The 10,811-nt window shown below is 41.3% G+C and overlaps 1 pseudogene; it reads right to left on the reverse strand.

Annotated features, from left to right (window-relative positions):
• Positions 1–158: 158 nt before the first annotated feature.
• Positions 159–10,014, reverse strand: LOC112062280 (uncharacterized; annotated as a pseudogene).
• Positions 10,015–10,811: the final 797 nt, after the last annotated feature.

The raw sequence follows: 10,811 nt of genomic DNA on the forward strand, positions 1-10,811 counted from the left end.
ATTCTTTGTCTCTGTTTATTTTTTTTTCTTTTGCCTACCCAGGTACGTGGGGGGTTTCTTGCCTTTTGTGAGGTCTGAGGTCTTCTGCCAGCGTTCGGTGGGTGTTCTATAGGAGAAGTTCCACGTGTAGCTGTATTTCTGATCCAGTGGGAGATTCTTCAGCATACCTTATCCAGCATATTCATAGTCCTATAACTGGTATGTACCTTGCCAACCTCACTTTCCCACATATGGAAGTACAGGTTCCCACGTACACATGGTGATAGAAAATAAAATACACTAAGTTAGCACTCTAAATTTCAGTTCTAAGTCTCCTTGTTGATACTAGTATGTAAGTATGCTGGCCGTTATAAGATAGACTGGGACCTGGGACCCTTTACCGGAGTGCTTGCACTTGCACCTGGACAAAGGTCTCCTCCAGCAACAAAATACAAAGAAACTAAATGGGACTAAAAATAACAACACTTATGTGCAATTGGGGCAATTATGAACAATAAACTATAAAAAGGGCACAAACTAACAGCCACTTCTGAGGTTCCCTGAGCAAAAGTGGGGTACCGTGCATGATCACCGCATACAGCACCACCAAATGCGTGGGCAGACGACCTAAGCCACTCCTCTGGCTGGACCCACTGGTCTACCCACCCTCACTCCATTTAAGGAACCAGCTTGCTTCTGCTACCCCTTGGGGGGTGAGCAAGGAAACCTGTTACTTGTTTTTGCTCCCTCCTGTCCCACCAGTCCCAATAAAGCCTTGCCTGAATTTCTCATCTGGCCTCATAAATTTCTATTGATTAAAGAGTTCAAGAACCCAGGTTGGTATCAGTAACACTACTCCACGAGATGCAGACAGCAAAAAATACATTCCAGGATTTTGGAGGTAGTTGAGGGGAAACAAAAGCACTGATGAGCTAGAATCAATAAGGATGTTAAGCTGCCAACCACTAAAGTGTTAATTTGTTCCTTGGCTGAGGTTTCTCGGAAGAGGCCTGCGGTCCAAGTCACTGGTGCCTTGGGTCCTGGTAGAAAAGTTCTCCTTTAGGGTGTTTCTTCACTCTCACCAAGCCCACTCAAAGCCTAGCCAGCCTTACCTCCCAAGGTCTCAGGTCCACACCTCCAAACGCAGAAACGCTGGGTGGGCTGGGATGTCCCAGGGCAGTGGGTGGGTGCTCAGAACTGGGGCACCCTAAAGCCCAGCTCTTCTCCCCACCTGGAGCAGCTAAGCAGCCCTGATGCCACACCCCCACCCGGATTCTGTGCAGAGGCTCAGGGCCCAGGCGAGACCTGTGGGGAAGGTGGAGACCTCCAGGGCCGGCTCTCAATTATCTTATTGAGATTTTTTAAAATGTTACTTCAAAAAACTTAAGTGGAAAAGCCTTTTGCCTAACATGTGAACTGGGAAATATCAGAAATCAGTTTGGTTCTCAAAAAAAAAAGGGTTTTCCTGTCTCAGTCTACTGTAAAGGCCTAGAAAGAATGACAATCCAATAGCAATAACAAATTATGGACTGGGAGGGGCACGGATGCGGGGCGAGCCTGCGGCGGCAGGGGCCGGCGTGACGCTGCACCGGCCCGAGGCGCGCCACGCGTTCTCCCGGGGGAGCTGTCCCTGGATCCCGGGGCCCCGGCAGTGGCGGGCTGCACGAGCTCCTGGGAGGGGCGGTGTGGAGAGTGACCTGTGCTCGCACACAGGTCTCTTGGTGGCGGCAGCAGCAACCCGAGCATCCCACACCTGTCTCTGCTGTCCGCGCCGACAGCCGCGGCTCGCGCCCGTTTCTGGAGCTCCTTTAAGCGGCGCGCTTAAACCCCTTCCTAGTGCACCAGGAAGCAAAGAGGGAAGAAAAGGTCTCTTGCCTCTTCGGCAGCTCCAGACTTCAACCGGACTCCCTCCCGGCTAGCCGTGGCGCCCTAGCCCCTTCAGGCTGTTTTCACTCTGCCAACTCCAGACCTTTCCCTGGGATCCAACTGAAGCCCGAGGCTCAGCTCCCAGCCCCCGCCCGCCCCGGCGGGTGAGCCGACAAGCCTCTCGGGCTGGTGAGTGCTGGTCGGCACTGATCCTCTGTGCGGGAATCTCTCCGCTTTGCCCTCCGCACCCCGCTGCTGCGCTCTCCTCCGAGGCTCCGGAGCTTCCCCCTCCGCCACCCACAGTCTCCGCCCGCGAAGGGGCTTCTAGGGTGTGGGAACTTTTGCTCCTTCACGGCTCCCTCCCACTGGTGCGGGTCCTGTCCCTATTTTTTGTCTCTGTTTATTCTTTTTTCTTTTGCCTACCCAGGTACGTGGGGGGTTTCTTGCCTTTTGTGAGGTCTGAGGTCTTCTGCCAGCGTTCGGTGGGTGTTCTATAGGAGAAGTTCCACGTGTAGCTGTATTTCTGATCCAGTGGGAGATTCTTCAGCATACCTTATCCAGCATATTCATAGTCCTATAACTGGTATGTACCTTGCCAACCTCACTTTCCCACATATGGAAGTACAGGTTCCCACGTACACATGGTGATAGAAAATAAAATACACTAAGTTAGCACTCTAAATTTCAGTTCTAAGTCTCCTTGTTGATACTAGTATGTAAGTATGCTGGCCGTTATAAGATAGACTGGGACCTGGGACCCTTTACCGGAGTGCTTGCACTTGCACCTGGACAAAGGTCTCCTCCAGCAACAAAATACAAAGAAACTAAATGGGACTAAAAATAACAACACTTATGTGCAATTGGGGCAATTATGAACAATAAACTATAAAAAGGGCACAAACTAACAGCCACTTCTGAGGTTCCCTGAGCAAAAGTGGGGTACCGTGCATGATCACCGCATACAGCACCACCAAATGCGTGGGCAGACGACCTAAGCCACTCCTCTGGCTGGACCCACTGGTCTACCCACCCTCACTCCATTTAAGGAACCAGCTTGCTTCTGCTACCCCTTGGGGGGTGAGCAAGGAAACCTGTTACTTGTTTTTGCTCCCTCCTGTCCCACCAGTCCCAATAAAGCCTTGCCTGAATTTCTCATCTGGCCTCATAAATTTCTATTGATTAAAGAGTTCAAGAACCCAGGTTGGTATCAGTAACACTACTCCACGAGATGCAGACAGCAAAAAATACATTCCAGGATTTTGGAGGTAGTTGAGGGGAAACAAAAGCACTGATGAGCTAGAATCAATAAGGATGTTAAGCTGCCAACCACTAAAGTGTTAATTTGTTCCTTGGCTGAGGTTTCTCGGAAGAGGCCTGCGGTCCAAGTCACTGGTGCCTTGGGTCCTGGTAGAAAAGTTCTCCTTTAGGGTGTTTCTTCACTCTCACCAAGCCCACTCAAAGCCTAGCCAGCCTTACCTCCCAAGGTCTCAGGTCCACACCTCCAAACGCAGAAACGCTGGGTGGGCTGGGATGTCCCAGGGCAGTGGGTGGGTGCTCAGAACTGGGGCACCCTAAAGCCCAGCTCTTCTCCCCACCTGGAGCAGCTAAGCAGCCCTGATGCCACACCCCCACCCGGATTCTGTGCAGAGGCTCAGGGCCCAGGCGAGACCTGTGGGGAAGGTGGAGACCTCCAGGGCCGGCTCTCAATTATCTTATTGAGATTTTTTAAAATGTTACTTCAAAAAACTTAAGTGGAAAAGCCTTTTGCCTAACATGTGAACTGGGAAATATCAGAAATCAGTTTGGTTCTCAAAAAAAAAAGGGTTTTCCTGTCTCAGTCTACTGTAAAGGCCTAGAAAGAATGACAATCCAATAGCAATAACAAATTATGGACTCTAAGTAGCATTTAATAAAAAAGTTTCCATAGAGAAATGGCTGATTACAAATCCAAGACAGGGAGTTCACAAAATAAGTCTGGTGCTTGAAAGCTGGAAAGCTATCCACGGCTACTGGGTCATGTCAAAAGAACATAGGAACCAACTTGAAGAGTTTCTGTTGGACAAAGAGGGAAAAATTGGGGCATCAGAAAAGAATATTAACTGCAATGGATTGAAATGCATCTGATGCCAGAAAAATCTGTTTACTTGTGCTTCTGGCTAAGACAGAGTAAAAGGAACTAGAGTTATCTTCCCACCTTAAACAACAGCAATACCAACAAACACAGATGAAATATATGAAATAATATTTTCTGGACACAAGACATCAGGTGACAAAGGACATTGGTTCCTGAGAGACAAGAAACAAAGGAGAAGAGCCCTACAAAACTGTCCAAGCTTACTTCCTTGACAGAGTTTTCAGGTCAAGGCACAATAAAAGCATTTGCAAAACCCAACATCCATTTCTGATTAAAAACACTCACTAAACTGGAAATAGAAAGGAGCTTCCTCACCTGCAATGTTAACAGTAGGTTTTACAGTTAACATCACGCTTGATGATAAAAGACAAAATGCTCTACAATCAGGAGCAACACAGGGATGTCACTCTCATCACTTCTATTCGTCATTTTAGTGGAGGTTCTAGTCAGTGCAATAGGCAAGAAAAAGAATGGTAAGGGAAAAGTAAAACTACCTTTATTTGCAACCAACACAATATTCTTTATAGGAAAATCTGATGGAATCTACAAAAAGATTACTAGAACTAGAAAGTGAGCTTAGCAAGATTGCAGTATACCACTAGGTTGCAGTCAGCCACTATAATTAAGAAAAGGCAAGGAAATGGATTCTAATCTAGAGTCAGCGTGAGTTCGACTCAGTGAAACAAATTTTTTGGACTTCTGGCCTCCAGAACTATAAGAGAACAAATTTATCCTTTTTTAAGTCACTGAATTTCAGCAGCAATACACCTATTAAAATTATTTAAATAATTTTTTTAAAGATAATACAAAATGCTGGTGAAATGTGAGGCAACTAAAACTCTAGTTCTGGAAACTGGAAACTGGAAACTCTAGAACTGGAAAACAGTTTGTCAGTTTCTTATGAAGTTGAACATACACTTATCATATGACTCAGCAATCTCACTTCTAGGTTACTCAATAGAAATGAAAATATATGTCCATACAAAAATCTGTATGAAAATTTTACAGCAGCTTTATTCATAATAACCCGTAATTGGAAACACAAATGTCCAGCCCTGATAAATGAATAAACAAATTTTGGTACACCTTTTTCTTAAAAAAAACCACTATCATTACATGCAATAATGTAGATGAATCTCAAAAGCATTATGCTAAGTGAAATAAGCAAGACAGAAAAATGATACATAGTGTATAATTTCCTTTATACAACAAACAAGAAAATGCAAAACTATATGGACAGAAATCAAATCAGTGGTTCCCTGGTGCAGGGAGTAGAAGGAGGAGGCAGGGATTGACTGCCAAGGGGCACAGGGAACTTTTTGTGGTGATGTAAATGTTCTACATCTCGATTTTTCTGGCAGTTACATGACTGTAGGCCAAGATTCAACAAACTACATTGAAAACAGGTGTATTCTACTGTAAGTAAATTATGCTTCAATAAACCTGAATTTTAAAAATGAGTACATCCCTGAAAAAAAGCAATTAATATAATCACTCATATTAAAAAATGAAAGGAGAAAGGGACTTCCCTCGTGGTCCAGTGGTTAAAACTCTGCGCTCCCAGTGCAGGGGGCCCGTGTTTGATCCCTGGTCAGGGAACTAGATCTCACATGCCACAACTAAAAGATCTTGCATGCTGCAACGGGGATCCCGCATGCCACAACTAGGACCCAGTGCAGCCAAATAAATTAATAAGTATTTTTTTTTAAATTAAGGGGGGCCCAGTCTTACCTAAAGGGCCCCACACTTTTTAAAAAATGAAAGGAGAAAAATCACATGGTCGTCTAAATAGATGCAGAAGTTTCATGAAATTCAACAACCATTCATAATAAAAATTTGCAGCAAATTAGGATAGAAAGGAACTCAATCTGATACTGGATTTCTATCAAATACCTCCAGCTTACCACCATTCGAAGTGATGAAATAGTGAAAAAAATTTTCCTTTTGAGATCATGAATAGGACAATGGTTCTGGTATCATCCCTTCTATTTGAGTTTTTTAAGAGATCATAAACAATCAAGAGTGGTTAAAAAAATAATTTAAAGGCATAAGGATTTAATGAAAAGAATCATTATTTGTAGGTGATATGCTTCTGTATATACAGAATCCAGCATATTCTACTGATAATTATTAGAATTAATGAGTTAGTGAAATTGATAGCTGTAAAACTGATATAAAATAATTTGTTTTCCTATACATCAGCCACAAACTATCAAAAAGTGAAATAAAAGAGATACCATTTACAATAGCATCAAAAATATGCAGTCCTTAAGAATAAATCTAACAAAGATATTCAAGGCCTCGATGAAGAAAATTATAAAACTTTATAGGCAGATGTTTAAAAAATTTAAATAAATGGAGAGAGAGACCATGTTCACAAATTAGAAACCTAAAAATTGTAAGTATGTTCAATTACCCCCAAAATATTTACCAATTCACTGCAATCCCAACAGGTTGTTTGCTGAAGTTAACAGGTTGATACTAAAATTTGTATTAGCGTGCATAGGATCAAGAATAGTGAGGACAATGATGAAATTGTTGTATGAAATAGAAGTATATGAGAGGAATTGCTAAAATACCAAGCCTTATGATAAAGATAGAATAGTTATGACATGTGTTGTTGCAAGATTAGATAAACAGATGAGTGAAATAAATTGAGTCCAAACACATACCTATGTGTAATTGGCCACTTAATATATGACAGTTTTAGCATGGCAGATCACTGAGGAAAGCATGAACTAGTCACTGAATGGAATTTGGATAGTTGGATACCATATGGAAAACAAAAAATGAAACTGGATCCTGCATCAGTCTGTTTAGATGAAGTTATGCTATAGTTAACAACCCCAATATCTCAGTTGTTCTCAAACTTTAGCTCACATAGGAATCATCAATCATCATGCAACTTTTCTATAAATCTAAACTATTCTAAAATAAAAGTTTATTTTAAAAATGAGGCCTGGCCCAATATAAGGAGTTAGCTTTAATTTTAAGCAGAAGAGCATTATATGTGTTTAAATATTTTCATAGAACGGTTAGGATTTCTTTGATTTACAAAACATTTTCTCATATTCTTATTTTCATTTATATTTCCTTTTTGTAAAAAAAAAAAAAATTAGTCCTTTCTTTTCCTGCTTATCTCTGTAAGCTACAGGAAAAAAATGAGACAGACTTTGAAATGGACCAAAAAGTTTACTGAATGTCCTTCTGGGTTATTTAAGCCTTTAGTTGTCTTTCAGCCATTTCACAGTTCTGAAAGTTGTAAAAAATTGTTAATAATGCAAGCTGTTCTTATTTACAGAAATGCAAATAAATTGTGTCTGGGGAATGCAATTGATTCTGCATTCCTATGAATAGAAACTTTGTGCATCTATTTGTAGATCCAGATTTCTGCATTCTGGATTTGCCTATATTTGTGTGGTACTTTGAATTTTCCTGTGAGTTGGTATTAAAATCTTACTTGTGCCCTCATTAGTTAATAAGTTAAATAAAATCCTTGGCATGCATTCATTTTATATTTCTATGAGAGCCATGGTCTTACCTGTTTTCTTTATTCCTTAACAAGGCCTTTGTGTTTCTCTCATTTTTTGAATCATTCAAATATTTTATTAGGCTTTTAATTTTTCTTATAATCTTTCATGATATTCAGAAATTTAAAATACTTTTGTAACTCAAGCATCACAATATTTTCTGTGTCATTTATGCCATTGAGGAAAACATAAAAAAACCTTTACCATTCAGAGACCAGCTAGATCTCACATATTTTTATTCTAATTATATTTTTCAGTAAATTCTTTCTATCAAAAAAATGCATGCATATAGTATATATGTCAAATGGGAGGGGCAAGTTTTATCATCAAAAGGCAAGGCCCTATACAACTCCTCCCTAAAATGGAGTACCACATCTAGAGGAAACCTCTTTCAAGTTCCCCTGTGTCTCCTGGAATTTACCTCTACATTTCCAAATTAAATGAAACAAAAGCAAAAGCAAACTTATGCTGCTATTTTGCTACTTTAAGATATTGAATATTGACAATGTTTTATCCATGGTTTCATTTGTTTATTTGTTTTTAATTTAGGAAATATTTGGTACAATGGTTAGGAAGCATAACTTGGTCTCCTTTGTAGAATGCAGAAAGTACTAGTAACTACCTATGGACTTGTGAGGATTAAATGAGCTAAAGAATAAAAAGCACTTAGAACACTGGCAAATTGTAAATACTATACAAGTATTAGACATTATTATACTATTATTGTCATTATTTTTTTAATCTCCATTCTCAATCCAACCCTCAACACCCCTCCCACACCAGTGATACCATTCTCCTGGATTCATTTTTATTACTCCATTGCTTTTTAAAAACAAATATTACAAATACGTATCCCTAAAATATCTGCCTAGTCTCCTGTAGTTAGATGTTTTGCTCATCACCTTGTTTGGAAGCTTCATCTATCTTAATACACGTGACTGAAGTTCTTAATTTTCATTGTTCTTTGGGATGCCATTGTGTGACTTTACTACAATTTATTTATCCATTACTCTGTCAGTTGTCCTATGGTCCCCACTCCTACTACACTGCCTTTTCTCTCACAGCCTGCACTCATGGCTTCACAGGAATTGAACATGCATGCAGGCTTTTCCATACCACCTTCAGTGCTAACCTGCTTCAGAGGGAAAGTAAAAGTAGGCAAGAATGAGCAGCCATGGATTGTTGAACTGTTACCAGCACCATGGTTTTCAGCAACATTTCAGCAGAGTTTGAAACACTTCTTACAGCAAAACCATTACAACAAACTCCCCAAACGACCTTTAACCACCTCAAGCTAACATCCAATTAATTTTGAACATTGGTATCAAATTCAATTTAAACAATTAGAAAAAGTAAAAATGATACCACTTATGCCTCTACAGTGTGATTAACCTTTTTCTTAGATGCTTGCATCACCTAGGAGTCTAATCACTTTTGACTGTTCAATAAAATTTCCATTTCTAATGGTGATCTTGCCACATCTGGCAGGAGACAATACAGTAATGTTGAAAAAGCTTCTATGCAGTCCTGTTAGTGTCTTAAAGAGCCTAAAAACTGGGACCAGTAAAATCCACAGAAATTCACCCTTGCCTTTAAGAACTTTCGAAAACTGTTTAAAAAACAAACAAACAAACAAACAAAAACACAACAGGGCAGGAACCTAAATTCTGAGACCAAATGTAAAAGTCAGATCTGGTGGTTCTCAGTGACAATGGGGGAATTTCCAATAGGTGTGGGATGGGAAGGTGTGGGGTGGTCAGAGATGGTTTCTCTTGTTGGCTTTTATGTCTCACTGATTTTCATCTTCCACATCCTGCAGCGCTTCATAATTCTGCTCTTCACCATCAACCTGCATGTCTGAAGTCCATAGTGTCCTGGCCATCACTGGAAGTAGACAGTTGCAGCACTACTCCTCCCCTCTGGGACATCCCTCAAGGACTTAGGTGAAGGGAAATCCTCCCCATAGAACTTTAGCAGTGCACCTAGTTGTTCATTTTGATTGGAAGAAGAAATGGCCAGATGTGAGGTTTGTATACCTATTGATGGGCTGTGGCCATTGGTTTGGCTGGATGGTCAGGGAATTGGAAGGAACATGATTGGAAATTTGATGACAAGGAAATTTGGGGAAGAGATACATGGATATATTTTCTGAATGAGCAAAAAATGTGAAGGTATTTGTGTCCATGTGAATGCTCACCGAAGGGTGACCTCAGCAGAGGAGAATTTCAATAATCAAGTGGATAAGGTAACCTGTTCTGTGGAAACCAGTCAGTATCTTTCTCTAGCCACTTCTGTCATCAACCAATGGGCTCATGAACAAAGTTGTCATGGCAGCAAAGATGGGGGTTACATGTGGGCTCAGCAGCATGGACTTCCGCTCACCAAGGCTGACCTGGCTATGGCCATTGTTGAATGCCCAATCTGCCAGCAGTAGAAGCCAACAGTGAGTCCTTGATATAGCACCATTCCCATGGTGATCAGGCAGTTTGATGCCTTATCCGCCATTATAGTATTCCACACAGCATTGTTTGTGATCAAAGAACTCACTTCACAGCAAATGAAGTGTGGCTATGGGCCCATGCTCATGGAATTTTTTGGTCTTACCATACTTCTCACAATCCTGAAGTAGCCAGCTTGATAGAATGGCCTTTTGAAGATCTAGTTACATTGCCAACTAGGTGAATACCTAGCAGGGCTGAGGCAAGCTTCTCCCTAAGGCTGTATATGCTCTGAATCAGCATCCAATATACAGTTTGGTTTTTCCCATAGCCAAAATTCACAGGTCTAGGAATCAAGGGGAGGAAATGGGAAATTGTGCCACCCTCCACTATTACCCCTAGTAACCCACTAGCAAAATTTTTGCTTCCTGTTCCTGCAAACTTACATTCTACTGGACTAGAGGTCTTTGTTCCAGAGGGAGGAAAACTTCCACCGGGAGACACAACAATGATTCCATTGAACTGGAAGTTAAGATGGCCACTTTGAGCTCCTCATGCCTCTGTATCATCAGGCAAAGAAGAGTTATGATGTTGGCTGGGTGACTGATCCTGACTACCAAGGGGAAGATAACCTGTTCTGTGAAAACCAGTCAGTATCTTTCTCTAGCCACCAAGTTACTCCCAATGGAGTAACTACCAAGTTACTCCCAATGGACATAAAGAAGAGTATGTCTGGAATACAGGAGATCCCTTAGGATGTCTTTAGTATTACCATGTCCTGCAATTAAGGTCAGTGGAAAACTACAACAAGCAAATCCAGGCAGGATTACTAATGGCCCAGACCCTTTAGGAATGAAGGTTTAG

Source organism: Physeter macrocephalus, chromosome 2 (genome assembly GCF_002837175.3).
Source record: "Physeter macrocephalus isolate SW-GA chromosome 2, ASM283717v5, whole genome shotgun sequence".
Taxonomy (NCBI): domain Eukaryota; kingdom Metazoa; phylum Chordata; class Mammalia; order Artiodactyla; family Physeteridae; genus Physeter; species Physeter macrocephalus.